This window comes from Pristiophorus japonicus, chromosome 3 (genome assembly GCF_044704955.1).
Source record: "Pristiophorus japonicus isolate sPriJap1 chromosome 3, sPriJap1.hap1, whole genome shotgun sequence".
Classification (NCBI taxonomy): domain Eukaryota; kingdom Metazoa; phylum Chordata; class Chondrichthyes; family Pristiophoridae; genus Pristiophorus; species Pristiophorus japonicus.
This window is the reverse complement of record NC_091979.1, coordinates 125,146,365-125,172,937: the sequence shown is the minus strand read 5'-3', so window position 1 is coordinate 125,172,937 and position 26,573 is coordinate 125,146,365. Positions and strand designations below refer to the sequence as shown.

At 45.5% G+C, this 26,573-nt stretch overlaps 1 protein-coding gene across 3 annotated transcripts in view; it reads left to right on the top strand.

Moving 5' to 3' along the window:
* znf385b (zinc finger protein 385B) overlaps positions 1-26,573 on the top strand; it is a 751,134-nt gene that overhangs the window by 5,866 nt on the left and 718,695 nt on the right. The window contains exon 1 of one of the 3 annotated variants that reach the window (XM_070874803.1): positions 7,785-7,855. The exons of the other annotated variants lie outside the window; for them this stretch is intronic. The gene's annotated coding sequence lies outside the window, so the exon portion shown is untranslated. Of the gene's footprint in view, positions 1-7,784; positions 7,856-26,573 lie in introns of those variants that run through there. 3 annotated transcript variants of the gene reach the window in all.

The window sequence follows — 26,573 nt, the reverse complement described above, 5'->3', positions numbered from 1 at the left end:
TTTATTTTTAATGGACCAATTTTTATTTCATTTGTAATGCATTTTAAAAATAGAAATTTCTGAATGAGTCCATCACTTTTTGATTACGAACATCCATTGGATTTTCAAACTTTGCAACATTCAAACCTGAACTCTGTACTTTTAGATTTTCATAATGCAGAAAAGTGTGAAGTGATACATTTTGGTCGAAACAATGAGGAGAGGAAATTAAACTGAAGGGTACAATCCTAAAAGGGGTGCATGAACAGAGAGACCTAGGGGTATATGTCCACAAATAATTGAAGGTGGCAAGGCCGGTTGAGAAAGCAGTTAAAAAAAGCTAACTGGATCCTGGGCTTCATGAATAGAGGTATGGAGTACAAAAGTGTGGAAATTATAATGAACCTTTATAAAACACTGGTTTGGCCTCAACTGCAATATTGTGTCCAATTCTGGGCACCGCACTTTAGGAAGGATGTGACGTTCTTAAGACAGGGTGCGGAAAAGATTTGCGAGAATGATTCCAGGGATGAGGGACTTCAGTTAGGTGGATAGACTGGAGAAGCTGGGGTTGTTCTCCTGAGAGCAGAGAAGATTGAGAAGAGATTTGATCGATGTGTTCAAAATCATGAGGGGTCTGGACAGAGTAGATAGAGAGAAACTGTTCCCATTGGTGGAAGAGTCGAGAACCAGAGGGCACAGATTGAAGGTGATTGTCAAAACAACCAAAGGCAACATAAGAAAAAACGTTTTTACGTAGCGAGTGGTTAGGATCTTAGAATGCACTGCCTGAAAGGGTGGTGGAGGTAAACTCAATCACTGCTTTGGAAGTTGGATAAGTACCTGAAAGAAAAACATTTGCAGGGCTAAGGGAAAGGGCGGGGGAGTGGGACTAGCTGAAATGCTCTTGCAGAGAGCCAGCACAGACTTGACGGGCCGAATGGCTGCCTTCCGTGCTGTAATCATTCTATGAATTTATGCTTAAGGATTTAAATTTTGTCGAAGAAAGTAAATTTTGTCGAAGAAAGTAAAATCTAGAGGTCAGTAACTTTCTTTACTTGAAGATATAACATTTTACATGGTAACAATTCCATGGTATTGCTTTTAATGAACTCCTGCAGGGATAATCTAAAGGTGGTTTTATACTGCAAATGTGCTGAAACCCAGTTTAAAAAAAAATGCACAGGAGCATATTGATACTCCTAAACACTTTTAAAACTTATTCAGATTGATTTAAATATTGAGTGCAGGTACTCCTGTCTGTGATTTCTAAAAAAGTATGTATGAAAGGCATTCTTTCTACACCTGTTGCAACCATCCATGTATGCAGCTGTCCACTGATAGGAGAATTCCAGTCAGAGCCAAGCATTATAAACAATGTTGTCAGTTTGCAGTATTAAAAATATTAACATAAATTAAATATTGAAACCACTGATTCCACCAACTGTAATCATGTTCTTCCTAAGAATTTTTACCACCTGCTTTCTTCCTCTGCTCCCCTGGACTTAATTCCTCTGGTTGACTTGGATTGCTTCTGTGCAGCACTGAGGGACTGTTGGAGATGCCATCTTTTGGACAAAGTTCTGTCTGCTGTTCAAGGGTAAAAGAGCTCATGGTACAATTTGGAGAAAAGCTGGGGATTCTCCTGGTGTCCAGGCCAATGTTTTAATTTCTCCCTCAAATAACATCATTAAAAAATTAACTGGTGATTTATTGCCTTGCTATTTGTGGGACCTTACAGTGCACAATTTAGCTGGTGCTTTGCCTACATAACTACAGTGACTCCACTGATACATCCTGAGGATATAAAAGGTACGATATGAATATCAATTATTTATTTTTCTTGCTGGTTCAGTTATTAACTGGGGAATTAGGAGAAAATAGAATGAGAGTAAACTAACGAGAGACAAAAACAGACATGTATGTAAAAACGTAAAGATTAGCAAAAGTAAATGTGGGACACTTACAAGCTGAGACAGGAAAAATTATAATGGGTCGTAAGGAAATGGCAGGGAAATTAAACAAATACTTTGTCTCTGTCCTCACGGAAGAAGACACAAAAAACCTCGTAAATAGTGGAGAACCAAGGTTCTCGCGAGAATGAGGAACTGAAAGAAATTAGTATTGTAATAAAAATAGTACTGGAGAAATTAATGGGACTGAAAACAGATAGATCTCCTGGACCTGATGGCCTACATCTTAGGGTTTTGAAAGAGGTGGCTATAGAGATAGTGGATGCATTGGTTTTCATCATCCAAAGTTCCATAGATTCTATAACGGTTCCTGCAGATTGGAAGGTAGCTAATGTAACTCCGCTATTTAAAAAAGGAGGGGGAGAGAAAACGCGGAACTACAGACCAGTTAGCATGACCTCAGGAGTTGGAAAAATGCTAGAATCTATGACTAAGGACGTAGTAACAGGGCACTTAGAAAATAATTACAGGATTGGGTAGAGTCAACACGGATTTATTAAAGGGAAATCAAATTTGACTAATCTGTTAAAGTTTTCTGAGGTTGTAACTAGCAGAATAGATAAGGGGGAAACAGCGAATATGGTGTATTTGGATTTTTAGAAGGCATTCGATAAGGTGCTACACAAGAGGTTATTAAACAAAATTAGAGCTCTTGGGATTGGGGGTAATATACCAGTGTGGATTGACGATTGTTTTCTGTCCTTTAACCAGAGTAGGAATTAACGGGTCATTTTTGGATTAGCAGGCTGTAACTCGTGGGGTGTAGTAAGGATCAGTGCTTGGGGCCCAGCTATTCACAATCTATATTAATGATTTGGTGAGGGGACCAAATGTAATATATCCAAGTTTGCTGATGATACAAAGCTAGGTGGGAATGTAAATTCTGAGGAGGATGCAAAGAGGCTTTGAGGGTTACTGAATAGGTAAGAACATGGCAAATTGAATATAATGTGGAGAAATGTGAAGTTTGAAAATAGAAAAGCAGTGTATTTTTTTTATGGTTTAGAGATTGGGAAATGTTGGAGTTCAAAGGGACCTGGGTGTCCTTGTACACGAATCACTGAAAGTTAACATGCCAGTACTGCAAGCAATTAAGAAAGCAAATAGTACGTTGGCCTTTATTACAAGAGGATTGCGTATAAGAGTAAAGACATGTTACTGCAATTAGAAAGGACCCTGGTGAGACCGCACCTGGAGTATTGTGTACAGTTTTGGTTTCCTTACCTAAGGAAGGATATACTTGCCATAGAGTGAGTGCAACAAAGGTTCACCAGACTGATTCTTGGGATGGCGGGAATGTCCTATGAGGAGAGCTGGAGTAGACTTGGCCTATATTCACTAGAGCTGAGAAGAATAAGACGTGATCTTGTAGAAACATACAAAATTCTTATAGGCCTTGACAGGGTAGATGCTGGGAGGATGTTTCTTCTGGCTGGGGAGTCCAGAACCAGGGGTCACAGTCCTAAATGGCCGACACCTTATTCTGAGACTGAAATGAGTCGAACTTCTTCACTCAGAGGGTGGTGAATATTTGGAATTCTCTACCCCAGAGGGCTGTGGAGGCTCAGACTTTGACTACATTCAAGACGGTGATCGATAGAATTTTGGATATGACGGGATACGGGGACAGTGCAGGAATGTGGAGTTGAGCTAGAAGATCAACCATGATCTTATTGAATGGCGGCGCAGGCTCGAGGGGCCGAGTGGCCCACTCCTGCTCCTAATTTTTGTTATCTTATTAACTCCTGCCTCAGCCTATCTGCCGCTGAAACTATCATCCATATCTTTTTCACTTCCAGATGTGACTATTTCAATGCTCTCCTAGCTGGCCTCCTATGCTCTAAACCTCAGCTCATCCAAAATACTGCTGCCCATATCCTATCCTGCAACACAAGAACATAAGAAATAGGAGCAGGAGTAGGCCATTTGGCCCCTCGAGCCTGCTCCGCCATTTAACAAGATCTTGGCTGATCTGATCATGGGCTCAGCTCCACTACCCTGCCCACTCCCCATAACCCTTTACTCCCTTTTCGCTCAAAAATCTGTCATCTCTGCCTTAATTATATTCAATGACCCAGCCTCCACAGCTCTCTTGGGCAGAGAATTCCACAGATTTGCAACCCTCAAGAGAAGAAATTCCTCCTCATCTCAGTTTTAAATGGGCGACCCCTTATTCTAAAACTATGCCCCCAAGTTCTAGATTCCCCCATGAGTGGAAACATCCTCTCCTATGTACCTTGTCGAGCCCCCTCATTATTTTACATGTTTCAATAAGATGACCTCTCATTCTTCTGAACTCTAATGAGTACAGACCTAACCTGCTCAACCTTTCATCATAGGTCAATCCCTTCATCTCTGGAATCAACCTAGTGAGCCTTCTCTGAACTGCCTCCAATGCAAGTATATCCCTCCTTAAATACAGAGACCAAAACTGTATGCAGTACTCCAGGTGTGGCCTCACCAATACCCTGTACAGTTGTAGCAGGACCTCTCTGCTTTTATACTCCATCCCCTATTTGCCTTCCTGATTACTGGCTGTAGCTGCATACTAACTTTTTGTGTTTTATGCACAAGGACCCCCAGGTCCCTCTATACTGCAGCACTTTGCAATTTTTTTCCATTTAAATTATAATTTGCTTTTCTATTTTTTTTCTGCCCAAGTAGATAACCTCACACTTTACCACATTTATACTCCCTCTGCCAAGTTTGTGCCCACTCATTAGCCTTTTTATATCCCTTTGCAGATTTGTTTGTGTCCTCCTCACAACTTGCTTTCCCACCCATCTTTGCATCATCAGCAAACTTGGCTATATTACACTCAGTCCCTTCATCCAAATCATTAATATAGATGTAAATAGTTGATGCCCCAGCACTGATCTATGTGGCACACCACTAGTTACTGTTTGCCAACCGGAAAATGACCCATTTATCTCGACTCTCTGTTTTCTGTTAGTTAGCCAATCCTCTATCCATGCCAATATATTACCTCCAACCCCGTGAACTTTTATCTTGTGCAGTAACCTTCTTTGTGGCACCTTATCAAATGCCTTCTGGAAATTCAAATACACCACATCCACTGGTTCCTCCTTAACCACCCTGCTCGTTACATCCTCAAAGAACTCCAGCAAATTTGTCAAACATGATTTCCCTTTCATAAACCATGCAAACTCTGCTTGACTGAATTATGCTTTTCCAAATGTACTACTATTTCCTTAATAATGGACTCCAGCATTTTCCCATTGACAGATGTTAGGCTAACTGGTCTATAGTTTCCTGCTTTCTGTCTGCCTCCTTTTTTAAGTAAGGAAATTACATTTTGCGATTTTCCAATCTGCTGGGCCCGCCCCAGAATCCAGGGAATTTTGGTCGATTACAACCAATGCATCCACTATCTCTGCAGCCACTTCTTTTAAGACCTTAGAATGCAAGTCATCAGGTCCAAGGGACTTGTCCACCATTAGTCCCATTATTTTGCTGAGTACATCTTCTTTAGTGATAGTGATTGTTTTAAGTTCCTCCCTCCCTATAGCCCCTTAATTATCCATTATTGGGATGTTTTCATGTCTTCTACCGTGAAGACCAACACAAAATATTTGTTCAAAGTCTCTGCCATTTCCCTGTTCACCATTATTAATTCACCAGTCTCCTCCTCTGAGGGACCAACATTTACATTAGCTACTCTCTTCCCTTTTTTTGTACCTGTAGAAGCTCTTGCTATCTGTTTTTATATTTCTTGCTGGTTTACTTTTGTAGTATATGCAAGCACTCTAATAACGATTCCATAAGGTAAGGGTATTGTACTTGAACTGTACTTACCTTAGTCCGTTTATTGCAGCTCCTTGAGTGAGGACACAATGAGTTGAGCTCCCTTTTATACTTGGTTACCTGCAGTGTGCCCACTAGTAGCACCCTCTGGTGGTACAAGTATGGTGTATACAGTGTGAAGGTAGATTTAGTGGTCTAGTGTTACAGTACATACATACACTCCCCCCCCCCCCCCCAAGTCTTGTGCCACAGGCTTTTGCATTGTGTTCTCTGGCCCTTGACTTGAGTGCCCAAAGCCCTTGTACTTTGTCTTTGCTTGGGAATGGCTCTCTCCCTGTGGACCCCCAAGTCCTTATTGCCATGACATTGGGAAGTGGACGGTTGGAGGTTGTAGTGAGGGCTGTGTGGGTTCTGGCTCTGATCCATGTGTTCATTCATCCATTCCCCCCCCCCCATACATAGACCATGTGTGTGGCTCAACACCTGCATTGGCATACATGTAGAGTGAGTAAGGGATCAGGTTGATTAGGTCACTGTTTTTGAGTTCGGCAATGGTAGAGTAAGTACATGTTGTAGGTAAGATACATATATTGTCGTGGTGGGCAGAGCCACAGGGTGGTGTGGCCTCCCTGTCCTCCATTGAGGGCTGCAGGTTACCCTGCTGCCCTTCGTTGGTGGTGGGAGTTTGGTCATCCCACGTCCCGCCGGGAAAGCTGGAGGGTATTGGCCTCTTGCTCCCGGTGCTGGCCCCGGTGGCCAGGGGGGTAGGACTGACCTGAGGCAGGTTGCCACTGGTGGCTGTGCCATCCATTGATTGCTGGCCCTGCAGTGGGTTATGCTCCCAGTGTGTGTGCACCCTCCTTGGGGCATCACATTGGTGCCGGAGGCGCAGGTTACATGATCGGGTAGCCCGTTGGACCTGGGTGTTTCCCACAGGAGGTTGTCTTTGGCATTGTCAGCATACACGGAGAACCCGGTATCATTTCTCATTTTATCATTAGCATTCATGATACATTGGCTCCAACCGCAACCAGCCAACTCAACATTGTTATTTGTCTTTACACTTTCACATTTGTCCATTAAAACACTTTCCTGTGTTCTATCAGTATCTCTATACAAGGTTACGTTTGGATACTTGTCTTTGTTCCATTTTTCTCATTAGCATTACCGGCATCACTGTTCAATAGTACATTTATATACTTGCATTCGTTAATTACACCTTTATCATTCATGTCACCGGCATCGCTGTACCATGTGTGGAACTGTCCCTTTAATTGTTTTGGGTTGCCGGTCTCTTTTAAGAGGGTCTTGCAATCTTTACCCCAATCCGGTTCGCTGCTCGGCATCACGTGTTGCTCCCTCAACGCTACCCCTCGTGGTCTGGTCGCGGCCATCTTGATTTCAGGTGCTTCACCTCGCGGTGCAGGCGCCATCTTCTTTCCACGAGGTAGGCTGCGGTGATCCTTTTCACCCGGGTTCTGCCACGGAAGCCGGGAATCTACCTTCTGCCTTCGGATGATCTTCCCTCGGAGTCCTGCCACTGGAGCCCGGAAGGTGAGGTCTGGTCGTTCAGGTTGGATCATCTCGCCATTGAGTTGTGCAGTCTGTGTCATTGCCACGCAGTCAAGCTAGACGGTAGGATTTCCAGGTGCTGCGATGGATTCAAGTTTGGCGCGTGTAGGACGTCGATCGCCGGGGCCTGGAGGCTTTCCCCACTCCAACAGATTTGGATTTGCTTCATCCATCTTCTTCCCAGCAGCGTTGGACCATCACCAGCAACGATCCACAAAGGATGCTTGTGCATCGCGCCGCCATGGGACACCTGGACCTCCACGCTGCCAACGACTGGGATGGTGTCGTTTGTGTAAGTGCAGCTTCACTTGGGTTGGGAACATTTTGGGTCATTTGGCGGGATTATCCCAGAGTTTCTCAAAGGCCGTCTGATTCATCAGCGATTGGCTCGCCCCTGTGTCGATCTCCATCGAGACTGGAACAATGTTGATTTCTACTTCCATTTTCAACAGAGAACTCTCGGTGGAGCAGGTATACACTCGTTCGTACACCTCTTCCAGGGGCTGAGCCGCTTCGTCTTCATTAACGCTGGAGCCCGGGTAATCAGCCAATTCATCAGCGACTTGGTGAGTAAAATTTCTTCTACACATTCGCTGGAGATGACCTTTAGTGTTACAGCCTTTGCAGTATAGTCTTCGTACCGGCACTGATGGGCCCTGTGGTTTACTCCACAGTGCCATCACGGGGCTAGCCGGTTGGCCCCATGTGGTGGACTCGGGATTGCGGGACTCGGGGCAGCATCCTTGCCTCTGAAAGCTGCCATTCAGTTCACTGTACTCATCGGGTTAGAGTCCTGGGGGTGAGTCATCATCCTCTTGGAGTCGCAGACCGAAATCATGAATGCCTGGCTCACTTTGATTGCCTTTTGCAGAGTGACCGTAGTGTTCGCAGAGAGCAGCTTATGGAGGAGTCCCTCGTGGCTGATTCCAGTAACGAAGATGTCCCTTGGTGCTTCGGTGAGGTGGTCGCTAAAATCACAGGGTGCAGCCAATCTTCTCAGGTCTGCAGCATATTTAGCAATTTCTTGGCCTTCGGGCCACCGGTGTGTGTAGAACCGGTGTCTGGCTGTGAGGATGCTCTCTCTTTGAGTTGTTCTTGTATTATAGTTACCAGCTCTGCATAAGTCCTGGGGTTGTCATCTTTGCTGGGGCTAGCAGGACCCTGACGAGGCCGTGGACATTGGGCCCACAACTGCTGAGCAGGGTGGCTCTGCGCTTATCAGCCAGCGAGGTCGGTGTCTCTTGCCAGGTCGTTCACAATGAAAAAGTGTTCGAGCCTTTCCACAAAGGCATCCCACTCTTCCCCATGAGCGAATTGTTGGAAGTTGCTTAGGTTAGACATGTTGAGCGTGGAAATTCGTAACCTTGTCACCAGTTGTATTGTATGCAAGCACTCTAATAACGACTCCACGAGGTATGGGTATTGTACTTGAACTGTAGTGACCTTAGTCCGTTTATTGCAGCACCTTGTGTGAGGACACAATGAGGTGAGCTCCCTTTTATATTTGGTTACCTGCAGTGTGCAGGTGACCCTTGGGTCTCCACCAGTACCACCCTCTGGTGGTACAAGTATGGTGTACACGGTGTGAAGGTACATTCAGTGGTCTAGTGTTACAGTACATACACTAACATACATAACAACTTTCATGATCGATCTTCCCTCTATTATTTTTTTAGTCGTTTTTTTGTTGGATTTTAAAAGTTTCCCAGTCCTCTGGCCTCCCACTTTGTATGCCATTGTTTTCAATTTGATGCCATCCTTTATTTCCTTTGTTAGTCACGGATGGTGATTGTTATATATGTGGACTTGTATTTACTCTGTACAGCCACCAGAGGGCTCATCCCCTGGAATCCCAAGGGATCCCATAATCCCTTGGGAGCACAGGTATTTAAGGAGGCTTCACAGGTTGGAGAGGCATTCTGGAGACCTGCAATAAAAGACTAAGATCACACTTTACTTTGAGCTCACATTGTTCAGTCTGACTCTTTCTCCATACACAACAACTGGCGACGAGATACAGATAGCGAACCCAAAGATGCAGAAACAGTGGGCACCCTGGAGAAATTTTCGGAGGGAGATGATTGGGAAACTTTTGTGGAGCGACTCAACCAATACTTCATGACCAACGAGCTAGATGGGGAAGAGAGCGCTGCCAAACGAAGGGCGATCCTCCTCACCATCTGAGGGGCACCAACGTATGGCCTCATGAAGAATCTGCTCACTCCAGCAAAACCCACGGAGAAATCATACACCGATTTGTGCACACATTTGTATTTGAACCCAAAGGAAAGCGTTCTGATGGCGAGGTACCGGTTCTGTACCTGCAAAACGTCTGAAGGCCAGGAAGTGGCGAGTTATGTCGCCGAGCTAAGACGCCTTGCAGGACATTGCGAATTTGGAGCACATGCTCAGAGACTTTTTCGTACTTGATTTGGCCATGAAACCATACTTCGCAAACTTTTGACTGTAGAGACCCCAACCTTGAGTAAGGCCATAGCGATAGCCCAGGCGTTCATTGCCACCAGTGACAATACTAAGCAAATCTCTCAGCACACAAGTGCTGCTACAAGTACTGTGAACAAAGTGATATTGTTTTTGAATCGTAACATGTAGGGCAGGTCACACATACCTGCAGCTGCACATCCGCAGATGACTCAGAGTCCACCATCAAGGGTGATAAATGCAAGGCCATTAACACCTTGTTGGCGCTGCGGGGGTGATCATCATTTCCATTCATGCCGATTCAAAGGGTACGTTTGCAAGGGCTGTGGAACAATGGGACACCTCCAACGAGTGTGCAGGCAAGCTGCTAAACCTGTTAAACCTGCAAACCACCATGTTGCAGAGGAGGACAGATCCACGGAGGATCACGACGAACCGGAGCCTCAGATAGAGGAGGCAGAGGTGCATGGGGTGCACACATTCACAATGAATTGTCCCCCGTAATGCTGAATGTTGAACTAAATGGACTCCCGGTGTTAATGGAGCTGGACACGGGCGCGAGCCAGTCCATCAGGGGCAAAAAGACTTTCGAAAGGTTGTGGTGCAACAAGGCTTCAAGGCCAGTCTTAACTCCAGTTCGCACGAAACTAAGAACTTACACGAAAGAACTGATTCCTGTAATCGGCAGTGCTACCTAAAGGTCTCCGATGATGGAGCGATGCATAAGCTACCACTCTGGGTGGTACCGGGCGATGGTCCCAAGCTGCTCGGCAGGAGCTGGCTGGGAAAAATACGCTGGAACTGGGACGATGTCCGCGTGCTATCGCCCGCTGACGACACTTCGTGTGCCCAGGTCTTAAACAAATTTCCTTCGCTGTTCATACCAGGCATCGGGAAATTCCAAGCAGCAAAAGTGCAGATCCACCTAATTCCGGGGGCGGGACCCATCCATCACAAGGCAAGAGCAGTACCGTACATGAAGAGAGAAAGGGTAGAGATCGAGATAGACCGGCTGCAACGAGAGGGCATCATTTCACCGATCGAGTTCAGCGAGTGGGCCAGTCGTTTTGTTCCAGTCCTCAAGGGAGACGGCACCGTCAGAATCTGTGGCGATTACAAAGTAACTATCAATCGTTTTTCCCTCTACCCACTACCAAAAGCCGACGACCTCTTTGCAAAGCTGGCGGGAGGAAAGACGTTCATGATGCCGGATCTGACTTCAGCCTACATGACGCAGGAACTGGAGGAATCATCGAAGGCCCTCACCTGCATCAACACGCACAAAGATCTTTTTGTTTATAACAGATGCCCGTTTGGAATCTGATCAGCGGCGGCGATATTCCAGAGAAATATGGAAAGTTTACTGAAGTTGGTCCCGCACACTGTGGTCTTCCAGGACGATATCTTGGTCACAGGTCGGAACACAGTCGAGCACCTGCAGAACCTGGAGGAGGTTCTTAGTCGACTCAACCACCTGGGGCTCGGGTTAAAACGCTCGAAGTGTGTTTTCCTGGTGCCTGAAGTGGAGTTCTTGGGAAGGAGGATTGCGACGGACGGCATCAGGCCCATCAACGCGAAGACGGAGACAATCGAGAAGGCACCGAGGCCACAGAACGTGACTGAGCTGTTTTGTTTCTGGGACTCTTGAACGACTTTGTAACTTCTTACTGGGTCTCAGCACACTGCTAGAACCACTGCATGTCTTACTACGAAAAAGGGGCGAAAGGGTTTGGGGCAAAAGCCAAGAAAATGCCTTTGTAAAAGCGAGAAAATTGTTATGCTCAAACAAATTGCTTGTGTTATATGATCCATGTAAGCGTTTGGTACTAGCATGTGATGCATCATCATATGGCGTCGAGTGTGTATTGTAACAAGTTAATGATTTCAGGAAACTGCAACCGGTAGCTTATGCATTCAGGAGTCTGTCTAAGGCTGAGAGAGCCTACAATATGATTGAAAAAGAAGCGTTAGCGCGTGTCTATGGGGTAAAGAAAATGCGGCATCAATACCTGTTGGGGCTAAAATTCAAATTGGAAACTGACCAAAAGCCACTTATATCCCTGTTCTCCGAGAGTAAAGGGATAAATACCAACGCATTTACCCGCATCCAGAGATGGGCGCTCATGTCCGCTTGCAACTATGCAAGCCGCGCACAGGCCAGGCACAGAAAACTCTGCCGATGCTCTCAGTAGGCTGCCATTGCCCACCACGGGGATGGAAATGGTGCAGCCCAAAGATCTAGCCATGGTTATGGAAGCATTTGAGAGTGAGCAATCACCCGTCACTGCCCGGCAAATCAAAACCTGGATAAGCCAGGACCCCTTATCTCTAGTGAAAAGCTGTGTGCTTCACGGGAGCTGGTCCAGTGTCCCAGTGGAAATGCAGGAAAAGATAAAGCCATTCCAGCGGCGCAAAGATGAAATGTCTATACAGGCAGACTGCCTTCTGTGGGGCAATCGAGTAGTGGCCCCCAAGAAGGACAGAGACACCTTCATCAATGACCTCCACAGTACCCACCCAGGCATCGCAATGATGAAAGCGATAGCCAGATCCCACGTGTGGTGACCCGGTATCGATGCGGACTTAGAGTCCTGCGTTCACAGCTGTAATACATGTTTGCAGTTAAGCAATGTACCCAGGGAGGCGCTGCTAAGTTTATGGTCTTGGCCCTCCAAACTGTGGTCTAGGGTGTACGTCGACTATGCAGGCCCGTTTTTGGGTAAAATGTTCCTCGTGGTTGTCGATGCGTACTCCAAATGGATTGAATGTGAGATAATGTCGGCCAGCACGTCCGCTGCCACGACGGAAAGCCTGCGGGCCATGTTTGCCACACATGGCCGACCTGATGTCCTGGTGAGCGACAACAGGCCATGTTTTACCAGTGCTGAGTTCAAAGAATTTATGACCCGTAATGGGATCAAACATGTCACATCTGTCCCATTTAAACCAGCGTCCAATGGTCAGGCAAAGAGAGCAGTGCAAACCATCAAGCAAGGCTTGAAGAGGGTAACTGAAGGTTCACTGCAGACTCGCTGATTCCGAGTCCTGCTCAGCTACCGCACGAGACCCCACTCACTCACTGGGGTCCCACCTGCTGAACTGTTCATGAAAAGAGCACTTGAGACAAGGCTTTCGTTAGTTCACCCTGATCTACATGAACAGGTAGAGAGCAGGCGGCTTCAACAAAGTGCATACCATGATAGCGCAAATCAATGATCCTGTATTTGTATTAAATTATAGACAAGGTCCCAAGTGGCTTCCCGGCGCTGTTGTGGTCAAAGAGGGAAGCCGGGTGTTTCGGGTCAAACTTTCAAATGGACTCATTCACTGGAAACACTTGGACCAAATCAAACTCAGATTCACGGATTATCCTAAGCAACCAACCTTGGACCCTACCTTTTTTGATCCCCCAACATACATACCAGTGGCAACCAGCACCACGGTTGACAACGAAGCAGAACTCATCATCCACAGCAGCCCTGCAGGGCCCAACACACCAAGCAGCCCAGCAAAGCCAGCTGCACAGCAGCACAGCGAGGGCCCAAATGATTCAGCAACACCAGCTTTCATACCGAGACGATTAACCAGGGCCAGAACGGCCCCAGAGCGACTCACATTGTAAATAGTTACACTATTGACTTTGGTGGGTGTAGTGTTATATATGTGGACTTTATTTACTCTGTACAGCCACCAGAGGGCTCATTCCCTGGAGTCCCAAGGGATCCCATAATCCCTTGGGAGCACAGGTATTTAAGGAGGCTTCACAGGTTGGAGAGGAACTCTGGAGACCTGCAATAAAAGACTAAGGTCACACTTAATTTGAGCTCAGAGTTCAGTCTGACTCTTTTTCCACACACATTAGTTATCCCTTCTCTTAAAGTCTTTCCTTCTCATTGGAATATATTTTTGTTGAGCGTTATGAAATATCTCAAATGTCCGCCAAAGGTTTTACACTTTAATCTATTTTCCCAGTCCACTTTGGACAACTCTGCCTTCATACCTTTGTAGTCTCCTTTATTTAAGCTTCGGACACTGGTTTGAGATCCAACTTTCTCACCCTCCAACTTAATTTGAAATTCAACCATGCTATGATCACTCTTTCTTTCCTAGAGGATCCTTTACTAGGAGATCATCAAGTTCCGCTCACTCATCACTCCTGTCCTTGCTGACCTACACTGGTTTCTGGTCCTCCAACATAAAATTCTTATCCTTGTGTTTCAAAATCCTTCATCTTCTCATCCCTCCCTATTCTTGTAACCTCCTGCAGCCCTACAATGAAACATAGAAACATAGAAAATAGGTGCAGGAGTAGGCCATTCGGCCCTTCTAGCCTGCACCGCCATTCAATGAGTTCATGGCTGAACATGCAAATTCAGTACCCCCTTCCTGCTTTCTCGCCATACCCCTTGATCCCCCTAGTTGTAAGGACTTCATCTAACTCCCTTTTGAATATATTTAGTGAATTGGCCTCAACTACTTTCTGTGGTAGAGAATTCCACAGGTTCACCACTCTGGGTGAAGAAGTTTCTCCTCATCTCGGTCCTAAATGGCTTACCCCTTATCCTTAGACTGTGACCCCTGGTTCTGGACTTCCCCAACATTAGGAACATTCTTCCTGCATCCAACCTGTCTAAACTCGTCAGAATTTTAAACGTTTCTATGAGGTCCCCTCTCATTCATCTGAACTCCAGTGAATACAAGCCCAGTTGATCCAGTCTTTCTTGATAGGTCAGTCCCACCATCCCGGGAATCAGTCCGGTGAACCTTCGCTGCACTCCCTCAATAGCAAGAATGTCCTTCCTCAAGTTAGGAGACCAAAACTGTACACAATACTCCAGATGTGGCCTCACCAAGGCCCTGTACAACTGTAGCAACACCTCCCTGCCCCTGTACTCAAATCCCCTCGCTATGAAGGCCAACATGCCATTTGCTTTCTTAACCGCCTGCTGTACCTGCATGCCAACCTTCAATGACTGATGTACCATGACACCCAGGTCTCATTGCACCTCTCCTTTTCCTAATCTGTCACCATTCAGATAATAGTCTGTCTCTCTGTTTTTACCACCAAAGTGGATAACCTCACATTTATCCACATTATACTTCATCTGCCATGCATTTACCCACTCACCAAACCTATCCAAGTCACTCTGCAGCCTCATAGCATCCTCCTCGCAGCTCACACTGCCACCTAACTTAGTGTCATCTGCAAGTTTGGAGATACTACATTTAATCCCCTCGTCTAAATCATTAATGTACAGTGTAAACAGCTGGGGCCCCAGCACAGAACCTTGCGGTACCCCACTAGTCACTGTCTGCCATTCTGAAAAGTACCCATTTACTCCTACTCTTTGCTTCCTGTCTGACAACCAGTTCTCAATCCATGTCAGCACACTACCCCCAATCACATGTGCTTTAACTTTGCACATTAATCTCTTGTGTGGGACCTTGTCGAAAGCCTTCTGAAAGTACAAATACACCACATCAACTGGTTCTCCCTTGTCCACTCTACTGGAGACATCCTCAAAAAATTCCAGAAGATTTGTCAAGCATGATTTCCCTTTCACAAATCCATGCTGACTTGGACCTATCATGTCACCTCTTTCCAAATGCGCTGCTATGACATCCTTAATAATTGATTCCATCATTTTACTCACTACTGAGGTCAGGCTGATCGGTCTATAATTCCCTGTTTTCTCTCTCCCTCCTTTTTTTAAAAGTGGGGTTACATTGGCTACCCTCCACTCGATAGGAACTGATCCTTCACTCGAACTCTCTGACTCTGACCTCTTGTGCGTATCTCCATCCTTGCGTCCCACCACTGGCATCCGTGCCTTCAGCCTCCGAGGCCCCACGTCTGAAATTCTATCCCTAAACCCTTCTGCACCTCCACCACCCTTTCCTTCTTAATGTTACCTGCGGCAAATGACTTGGGAAAGAAATTGATCGGAGAAATAGTGGATATGTGAAACTGGGTTCACAAGAATGGCATTATCTCCTCCAGCTTCCCTTTCCATCCTTTCCCTCCCCTGTCCGCTCCCGTAACATTTTACTGTTACCTTTTGTAGATATAAATTAATAACCTGCAGTGGTTTATTATTAATTGTGCATATTTGTGTCTGAAGGTGTCGGGGCACATCTTTTTACTACATTAAAGGTGCTATATAAATGCAGGTTTGTATTTTTAAAGCTGCAGTAGTTTTTGTTTGCAACTCCAAGATGTTCCATTTTTATTTTGTGCTGTCTTGAAACTTGTTTAATCTGTGTCTTCATTTTGGGTATACTGTAATGGTAATATTGTATTCGCCAGGGGCAGAGTGACCATCAGGAAATCAGAAAATTTCCCATTCTCAAGTCCCTGTTAGCCTGATAGTAAACTCAGGGATGCAGTACTTTACTCCATTATACAGAGGTGCCCCCACAACTGTGACAACTCCAGTGCACGCATTTTACAGTGTTCTATCTATGGCTAGGAATTTGGCAATCGGAACTGTTCCTTCTCCGTCGCCTTAACTTCGCCGCTAAATACGTTGGAAACCCATGAAACTAAGCGGGAGCAGCTCCATGTCCATGCAAATAAGGGGAATGGCACACAGGGAAACCGTACTGCGCACTTTACAGATGGATATGCAGCTGACTCCTGTGTGCTATCATTTATCAGTCGAGCGGGGGTATTTTTATTAATATATTGCGGTGGCACGAGACCAGCTTCCTGTATTGCTGGGGTGGTGGTCAACATTCCCTGTAATTTTTTTCCATGCGCGGGCCCTTTAACTGGCTTTGTGGCCCATTCAGATTTTCACGTTTGCGCAGTTATTCCCGTTGAAAAGCCAGTGAGCGGCCTGCGCTGCACCTCCAGCCCACTGCACAGCTTTGTGGGAACATTGGTGCTGGGCAGTGTTTAATGTCCGATATACAAGAATATTCGAGAAAGCAGGCACTTTACCCAACATATTCCTGTGGTTATCATTCCCGGTCTGGTCACAGGGCCGTTAGTGGGCGAGCTACAGGCTCAGCTCTTTAGTTGAAACTCCTCTGCTGTAAAATAAAGTTGCTTTTAAGTTTAATTTCCAGAAGCTAGATTTGGGAATTTTAAGTTGGACTGCCATAACCGAGACCCTCTTCTCTTTCTATGTAAATTGCAACCAATCTGTTGACAATCCAGCACAAATTGTTGTAATTGGTTAACTCTTGAGAAAATAAATAAATGGGATTGAAAGAGTCTAAAGAGGAGCAAAGAGATCTAGGGGTACAAATACACAAGTTGCAAAATTTAGCAATGCAGGCTTTGAAGGTCATTCAAAAAGCAAACCAAGCACTGGGGTTCATTTCTCGAGGGATAAATTTCAGAAGTTATGCGGAACTTGTCTCGTATCTTGGCTGGACCATTCTTGGGGCCCGAAATTGGTCATTGCATAAGGTCCGCCCATTTCTCGGCAATACGCCGGCAGTGCATCATTTCAAACTGCCAGCATACCACAGAGACTGAAAAGGACCAAATTGGTCGATTTTCTTTCTTCACCAATCTGCCAGCGGTCTGCATGTAACCGAGTAGTCGATCCAGATTGAATTTCTCTTCGATGGACGGTGTGGCACTGAACTGTGCATGCGCGATTTCCCCCCCCCCCCGCCCCCGTTTTTTTTCACAGAAGTGTTTTACTCGGGAGTCGGGATCACCTGCGAATGTGCAGTGAATTCAAGAGGAGGGATAGTGAGGAGGAGCAGCAAGCAAGTCGACGGGTAGTTACTTTAAAAGCACATTGCAGAGTTAAAAAATACTCATAACAACTAATAATTCTACAGTTTGAAGAATAAGACATTTTACAAAGTAAAAATCATAACAAATATTACGGAAATTAAAAAAAAATCGAAGCGCAGGAATGTCAAAGGACGGGAGGTTGAGGGCACCCGCCTTCGATGAGACGGAGTTACCTGCCCTTCTCGAGAATATTACAGAGAAGTACTCTGAGCTAACGAAGGGTGGGCATGGAAAGCCCCCCCCCCCGCGCCCCCCAAAGGAGAACAACAGACTATGGGACGAGATCGGAGAGGCTGTGTCATCCACAAGTACCATGGTACGCACCGGGGAAAGGTGCCCTAAGAGGTGGAACGACCTGGTGAGGGTGGCAAGAGTAAGTAATGATTTTATTTATGTACCCCACCATGTGCCATGTACCATGTAAATGTAGGTTCAGTGTCACACGGATTATGTTATTTATCTTAAGGTTACGGCGATGTATTCGTACTTTCAGGCAATGACGAGGATCAATGCAGTGTTTTTTAAGGTGTGTGTGTGTGTGTGTGTGTGTGTGTGTGAGAACCTGTGTGTCTGCGATATTAAGTGGATTGAAGATTTTTACTTTTATTTACTTTACTTTCTGCAGAAGACGACATCTGCAATAGCAGCCGATCAGCGGTATACTTGGGGAGGACCCGCAACCCAAGAGCCTCTGACTGAAATCGAGATCCGTGCCCTGTCCCTGGTTGGGGATAGCATCCGTGCCACCACCAGCATTGGAGCTGACCCACACACACAGGATGGTAAGTTGAATACAATCCAGTCTGTGTTGCGGTCATGTCATGTACTGTAACTGTAATGTTGGCCGCATGATGTACTGCAATGTTGGGGCCATGTAATGAAATACATATATGCATTGTCTGTCTGCAATATGTAATGCAGTACTGCAGCAGTGGTGGACATTTAAGTAAGACTGCGATAAGTCACTGTACTATGTACTCTTATAACCCTGACCCCTTCCCTGGTGCCAAGCATTTTATAATGTTTTGTACTTCCAGACTCGGACGATTCAGACAACACTGACACAGAGACCCTCTGGCGTCACTCAGCCCTCTCCTGGCTTCACCACTGGTAGAGATGAAGACGACGAAGACGAAGAGGAAGAGCCGCTGATCCTGCAGCCAGTGGAGGTGGAGCTGGTGGCGGAGACAGGAGGATACACCAGCTCCATCTGGGCCAGCTGGAACATCCTCCACCACCGAGTCTGTATTCAGGGGATTCTCCCATGGCTCCTCTGATTCTGTGACCAAGCGGTGCGCAGTAAGGCACCCCCAGTGTTGCAGTGCCTTTGCTGCAGCGACGGAGGTTCGTTCAGAAAAGGTCGGTTGCTGTAGGCGTGTACCAGAACATAGTGCGTCTGTCACAGGCCAGCGTCGACATAGGTCGAGAGCTGCTCAAGACTATGGCTACGATAGCCGCAAACATCGCAGCTCTATCAGAGCGGCAGTCGGAGGATATGTCGCGTCTGATCACTGCGATGGAGTGAACCGCCGATGCCGTCGAAGCCATGCGGCAATCGACGGTATCGGGACATGGCGCAGAATCCCCCGTGCCATAGTAGTCAGGTCGACAGCACCTGATGATGGGGAACTGACATCATCTTCCAGCCCTGAAGCCGTGCCTTCCACATCACAAGCTTCTCCTGAGGCCCCATTTATTGTGCCTGCAAAGTCTGACCCCAAACAAAAGCATGCCGACTAGGTACCACCACGGGGAGGTTCGGGCTCGGGCAGTGGGAAAGGGAAGGGCGGGAGTAAGAAAGGGGAGAATAGTCCCAAGGGTAGTGTACCACGAGGTCGTCGTCGTGGTCGAGGATGGTAAAGGATCTTTTGTTGCACTTCATTGAATAATTGAAGTTTGATTTGTGAAAGTTTATGAAAATTGTTAAAGTTGTTAGTTGTTTTAGTTATAAGTTTTAAAATTGTTGTATATTTTTGACATTTTTACATAAACGTTTGAATTGAATTTAACCACTCTTGTACAGTGTCAAACCTTTGGGGAAACAGTTATCATGGTCCCAAAACGCATCTCCACATTCAAGCAAAGCATTCATTTATAAAACTTATCCCATCTGGTTTCTCCATTCGACAGATAGTCAGCAATACAGACCGCACCCAGATAAATCTCCACAATATATTTCAATGAAAAAAATATAACTAAAATGCCTTCTAAAGTTACAAGTTACTCAGTACCAATAAAAATACCTTTCCACTCGAAATCGGACTGTAAAGTCACTGTTCACCTCAGAAATAGAGGTGCTGCTTTAGCTGACAGTTCCCGATTTCCAAAATGGTGGCTCCGAGCACTCCACCCAATCCCACCCACTTAACATCGCGTAAAACCACCTTTTCCAGGACAGTATGCAGCTCCGGTGGTATGTCGGCGGTATGCCATGAAAATCACACTTTTTGGACAGTATGCGGGCAGTCCTGCATGTCATGTATGTAACCTTTATGTAACAACACTGCAATACTGTATATACCTAAGAAATGCACACCTTGACCACAGGAGGTGAACTTGTGGGAGACACTCCTCACCTGGTCATCCAGGTATATAAAGGGAGGTCCCACGCAGGTTCAGCACTTCTTGGTCCTGTGAATAAAGGTTCAGGTCATGGAGTGACCTTGTCCATAGAATATGCCTCGTGCGGATTTGTGGTATTGTGCAAGGACTTTACACTGCACAACGGACGGTGTGCATACCGCTCGGCGGTATGTCAATGATGGATATTCCGCCGAATGGTACGTAGGTGTTTTTTCAGCAAAATCGCATTTTTGGGCGTTACGCGGGTGGTATGTCGATGACTTTCGGGCCCATGGAGTACTCTGCATGGTTCTGGTCCCCATATTATACAAAGGGATATAGAGGCACGAGAGAAGGTGCAAAAAAGATTCACCAGGATGGTCCAGAACTGAGAGGATGTACTTCGCAGAAAAGGCTGAACAGGCTGGAGCTCTTTTCTCGAGAAAAGAGGTGACCTGATGAAGGTCTTCAAGATTACGAAAGGCTTCGAGAAGGTAGATGTAGAGAAAGTGTTTCCACTTGTGGGGTAGACCAAAACTAGGACCATAAACATAAGATAGTCACCAATAAATCCAGTAGGGAATTTAGAAGAAATTTCTTTATCCCAAGAGTGGTAAGAATGTGGAACTTGCTACCACAAGGAGTCGTTGAGGGGAATATATAGATGCATTAAAGGTGAAGTTAAATAAGATCATGAGGGAGAAAGGAAAAGAAGGATATGCTGATGGAGTTAGATGAAGAGGGGTGGGAGAAGGTTTGTGTGAAGCAGAAACGCCGGCATCGACCAGTTGGGCCGATTGCATCTACAGCACAGAAACATGCCAATGTAATTGTCTCTGTAATTCTATGTTATAGTTTACCTTTTGTGAAATTTGCTGGCCAGGGAGCTTGGCAGAATTGACTGACCCTGAGGTACGCAACTTTGATTGTATAGCAGTGTAGAAGGTTCCCCAGAATAACAGCAGCTGTGTTTGAGTTTGTGCCACATGCGTGAATGTCCAGTATGTGAGAGATATATAAGGTATATGTGATATGATGACTAGCCCATAATTATTTACTATCTCACCAGTCCGAAAGTTATAAAATGTGTCACTTGCCTGTTGATTGCACTTCTAAACTACATAACGTCCTTGCATTATTCTTTAGTATTCTACACTGATCAGCTTACAGGCTTTCATTCTCTTGAAAAATTCATAAAAATTATAAGATAACTTGGGATACATAGTAAGACTGTAATTTAAAGATATGTACTTCTGGATTATCCTGACTGGTTAGGATTTGGAGAGAGGGAAAACTCCTTCCTGCTGACTTTATTATTTTCTTACTCATGCGGTGGATCAGCTACTCATGAAGGGTGCTGCTGTTTTCAATGTAGTCTCCCAGTGTTACTTTGGAAATCTTTTTTTCACACACCATTGGTTCTCAGCTTCTCTGCAGCTTTATTGGAAGCAGTGTCATTTTGAAGTGGAATTTGGGAGCAAATAAACATTGCTTTCAATGCCCTCCTGCACGTGTTGCAAGAATTAAAGATGGATAACAGTCAATATGCTTATTACCCTGTGGGGACCTGCCCCTCACCCCACTCCAATCTTCTGCTTGCTCGCCTGAAGTTGCAGATCCTTACTGGAGTATGCTTGATGTGTTGGGTATCTTGCCCAATTGGATATTCTTCTGTGTGAGCTGGAGAGTGAATATAGGCAATCTCTTTGAATATGGAGATGATTACGGTTGAGTTCATGCCTGTTGTCTATACGTGCCGGTACACATCATCAATAGTGACCAGGGGCAGAATCCATGGTTCATTTTCCTCCCTCTTCCCGTGGTTGCTGGAACCAGTTATGGTACTCAATAGCTGCCCTGGCTGAGATAAGATTACTGCCAAAACAATGAAACCTGAAATCTTGTCCATTTGGCTAACGTTCCAGCACATGGTGCATTTGGACATTAAGCCATTGGGCAAGAGATTGACTTTTTAAAAAATTGCACAGAGGAAGAAAGGTAATGAAGTATTTTTCTCAACAAATGATGATGTGAAATTTTTCCACCCAGAGGGTGGTGGGGGTCTGAAACTCACTGCCTGAAATGGTGGAAGCGGCGTGGAGCGGAGATCGGAAGCGGCGATGAGAGGACGGACGAGGCACGGAGGAGCGGAGAGGTCTGAGCCCAGAGGTCGAACAGTGTGGACAAGACCAAGGGAAAGTGCAGCATGGGCCAATAGCGAGGCTGTGAGGTCGTGAGGCTTACATTGCGTAATATGAATTCCACGTAGAGAGGTCCTGTGGGAAGGAGGACAGTAGGAGTATGTTTGAGTTTGTGTGTATGTATTGGTATATGCGGCAGAGTCTGGTCTCCAGTCGTCTTGGATCCCCTTGGCACTGGACCAAGACCTTGCTCTGTCAAGCCTGTGTGATGGCTGGTGTGCAACGGCCATCCCATGTTAAAATAATTCACGCATAGGCATCTTCTACCGTTTAAAATGAGTTCATCAGTCACCTGGGTACTCATTTTTAGTGTGGAAGTAAGTCATCCTCTACCCCGACGGACTACCGATGATGATGGTGGAGGCAGAAACCGTCACCACATTTAAAAAGTACTTGGATGTGCACTTAGAGCCGTAACCTACAGGGCTACGGGCCGAGAGCTGGAAAGTGAGATTAGGCTGGATAGCTCCTTGTCGGATGGCGCGGACACGATGGGCTGAAATGGCTTCCGTCTGTGCTGTAAATTTCTACGATTCTTCTATGAAATACTCAGTGGGCATTGCAGTCACATTTTTTTGGAGTATTTCTTTTGAAGAATAAAATGACACAACCCATTCTACCCCTGGGTAAATAACATTTTTACTTCACCCTGTCATGTATCTTACATTATTATATATAACTGTATCCCAACATGCTATACATGACTGTAATAAGATATGACCTGTAACCACCAGCATACCTTACCACCAGGGGTGCACTTGCAAGAGACAGGTATATAAAGACAGGTCTCAGGCAAGTGCAGCATTCCAGAGCTGTGAAATACAGATGCAGGTCCAGAGTGACCTTGACTTCACTACATGCCTCGTGTGAATCTGTACTGAGGGGACAGGACTTTCCACACCCCATCCATTATTTTTGAATTAATTAAAGTAGCTCTGCTCTTATGCACAATGGCATCACACTGCGAATCGGCACTCCCATTTCACACACAAATTTCCAGGCCCTTCTGGAGAGTCAGTCTGCGACTAATACTAGTTGCACAGTACCATAAATGATCTTTGCCTATCTTAATTTCCTCTGTGCTATGTGGACTATGAGTGAATGGTGGATGTCATTTGAACTGGTGCTCTCCACTCTCCTGTGACAGTTGGAACTGGTGCGCTCCACTCTCTCGTCCTGTGACAGTTTGAACAGGTGCTCTCCACTCTCCCGTTGGTGTAGGAGGGAGGGCTTTAGTTTCCTCAACAATTGGGACCGCTTCTGGGGTAGGTGGGACCTGTACAAGTCGGACAGGTTACACCTCAACAGAGACGGGACCAATGTTCTCGCGGGTGGTTTTGATAGTACGGTTGGGAAGGCTTTGAACTAGCTTGGCAGGAGGAATGGGAACCCAGGAGAGGGCTCTGAGCTTGTTAGAGTGGGTGAGAGCTCAGATGAACAGAACCCCAAGAAAGAATGCAAAAGGCAGGAGGCAACAGAGCAGAGTAGCACTGGGGTAAGTGTAAACCACAAGGTGATAGGAAGGGACAATATGTATGAATAGAAAGGGGCTGCAGGAGGGGTCAAAATTAAAAATCATGGTTTAAAAACTAGTATTAAAACACTTTACCTAAACGCAAGCAGCATTCGAAACAAAGTAAACGAGCTGACAGCACAAATCATTACAAATGGGTACGATTTGGTGGCCATTAATGTAACGTGGTTGCAGGGTGGCCAAGACTGGGAATTAAACATACAGGGGTATCTGACAATTCGGAAAGATAGACAAGGGAAAGGAGGTGGGGTAGCTCTGTTAATAAAGGATGATAGGGCAGTTGTGAGAGACGATATTGGCTCTAATGAACAAAATGTTGAATCATTGTGGGTGGAGATTAGAGATAGTAAGGGGAAAAAGTCACTGGTGGGCATAGTTTATAGGCCCCCAAATAATAACTTCATGGTGGGGCGGACAATAATCGGGAATAATGGAGGCATGTGAAAAAGGAACGGCAGTAATCATGGGGGATTTTAACCTACATATCGATTGGTCAAATCAAATCGCACAGGGTAGCCTGGAGGAGGAATTCATAGAATGCATACGGGATTGTTTCTTAGAACAGTATGTTACAGAACCTACAAGGGAGCAAGCTATCTTAGATCTGGTCCTGTGTAATGAGACAGGAATAATAAACGATCTCCTAGTAAAAGATCCTCTCGGAATGAGTGATCACAGTAAGGTTGAATTTGTAATACAGATTGAGGGTGAGGAAGTAGTGTCTCAAACGAGCGTAGTATGCTTAAACAAAGGGGACTACAGTGGGATGAGGGCAGAATTGGCTAAAGTAGACTGGGAACACAGACTAAACGGTGGCACAATTGAGGAACAGTGGAGGACTTTTAAGGAGCTCTTTCATAGTGCTCAACAAAAATATAGTCCAGTGGAAAAAGAAGGGCGGTAAGAGAAGGGATAACCAACCATGGATAACCAAGGAAATAAAGGAGAGTATCAAATTAAAAACCAATGTGTATAAGGTGGCCAAGGTTAGTGGGAAACTAGAAGATTGGGAAAATTTTAAACGACAGCAAAGAATGACTAAGAAAGCAATAAAGAAGGGGAAGATAGATTGCGAAAGTAAACTTGCGCAAAACATAAAAACAGATAGTAAAAGCTTTTACCGATATATAAAACGGAAAAGAGTGACTAAAGTAAATGTTGGTCCCTTAGAAGATGAGAAGGAGGATTTAATAATGGGAAATGTGGAAATGGCTGAGACCTTTAAACAATTATTTTGCTTCGGTCTTCACAGTGGAAGACACAAAACCATGCCAAAAATTGCTGGTCACGGGTTTGTGGGAAGGGAGGACCTTGAGACAATCACTATCACTAGGGGGGTAGTGCTGGACAGGCTAATGGGACTCAAGGTAGACAAGTCCCCTGGTCCTGATGAAATGCATCCCAGGGTATTAAAAGAGATGGCGGAAGTTATAGCAGATGCATTCGTTATAATCTACCAAAATTCTCTGGACTCTGGGGAGGTGCCATCGGATTGGAAAGCAGCTAATGTAATGCCTCTGTTTAAAAAAAGGGGGCAGAAAAAAGGCAGGTAACTATAGGCTGGTTAGTTTAACATCTGTAATGGGGAAAATGCTTGAAGCTATCATGAAGGAAGAAATAGCGGGACATCTAGATCGGAATAGTGCAATCAAGCAGACACAACATGGATTCATGAAGGGAAAATCATGTGTAACTAATTTACTGAAATTCTTTGAGGATGTAATGAGCATGGTGGATAGAGGTGTACCGATGGATGTGGTGTATTTAGATTTCCAAAAGGCATTCGATAAGGTGCCACACAAAAGGTTACTGCAGAAGATAAAGGTATGCGGAGTCAGAGGAAATGTATTAGCATGGATAGAGAATTGGCTGGCTAACAGAAAGCAGAGAGTCGGGATAAATGGGTCCTTTTCGGGTTGGAAATAGGTGGTTAGTGGTGTGCCACAGGGATCGGTGCTGGGACCACAACTGTTTACAATATACATAGATGACCTGGAAGAGGGGACAGAGTGTAGTGTAACAAAATTTGCAGATGATACAAAGATTAGTGGGAAAGCGGGTTGTGTTGAGGACACAGAGAGGCTGCAAGGAGATTTAGATAGGTTAAGCGAATGGGCTAAGGTTTGGCAGATGGAATACAATGTCGGAAAATGTGAGGTCATCCACCTTGGGAACAAAAAACAGTAAAAGGGAATATTATTTGAATGGGGAGAAATTACAACATGCTGCAGTGCAGAGGGACCTGGGGGTCCTTGTGCATGAATGCCAAAAAGTTAGTTTGCAGGTGCAGCAGGTAATCAGGAAGGCGAATGGAATGTTGGCCTTCATTGCGAGAGGGATGGAGTACAAAAGCAGGGAGGTCCTGCTGCAACTGTGCAGGGTATTGGTGAGGCCGCACCTGGAGTACTGCGTGCAGTTTTGGTCACCTTACGTAAGGAAGGATATACTAACTTTGGAAGGGGTACAGAGATGATTCACTAGGCTGATTCCGGAGATGAGGGGGTTACCTTATGATGATAGATTGTGTAGATTGGGTCTTTACTCGTTGGAGTTCAGAAGGATGAGGGGTGATCTTATAGAAACATTTAAAATAATGAAGGGGATAGACAGGATAGAGGCAGAGAGGTTGTTTCCACTGGTCGGGGAGACTAGAACTAGGGGGCACAGCCTCAAAATACGGGGGAGCCAATTTAAAACCGAGTTGAGAAAGAATTTCTTCTCCCAGAGGGTTGTGAATCTCTGGAATTCTCTGCCCAAGGAAGCAGTTGAGGTTAGCTCATTGAATATAT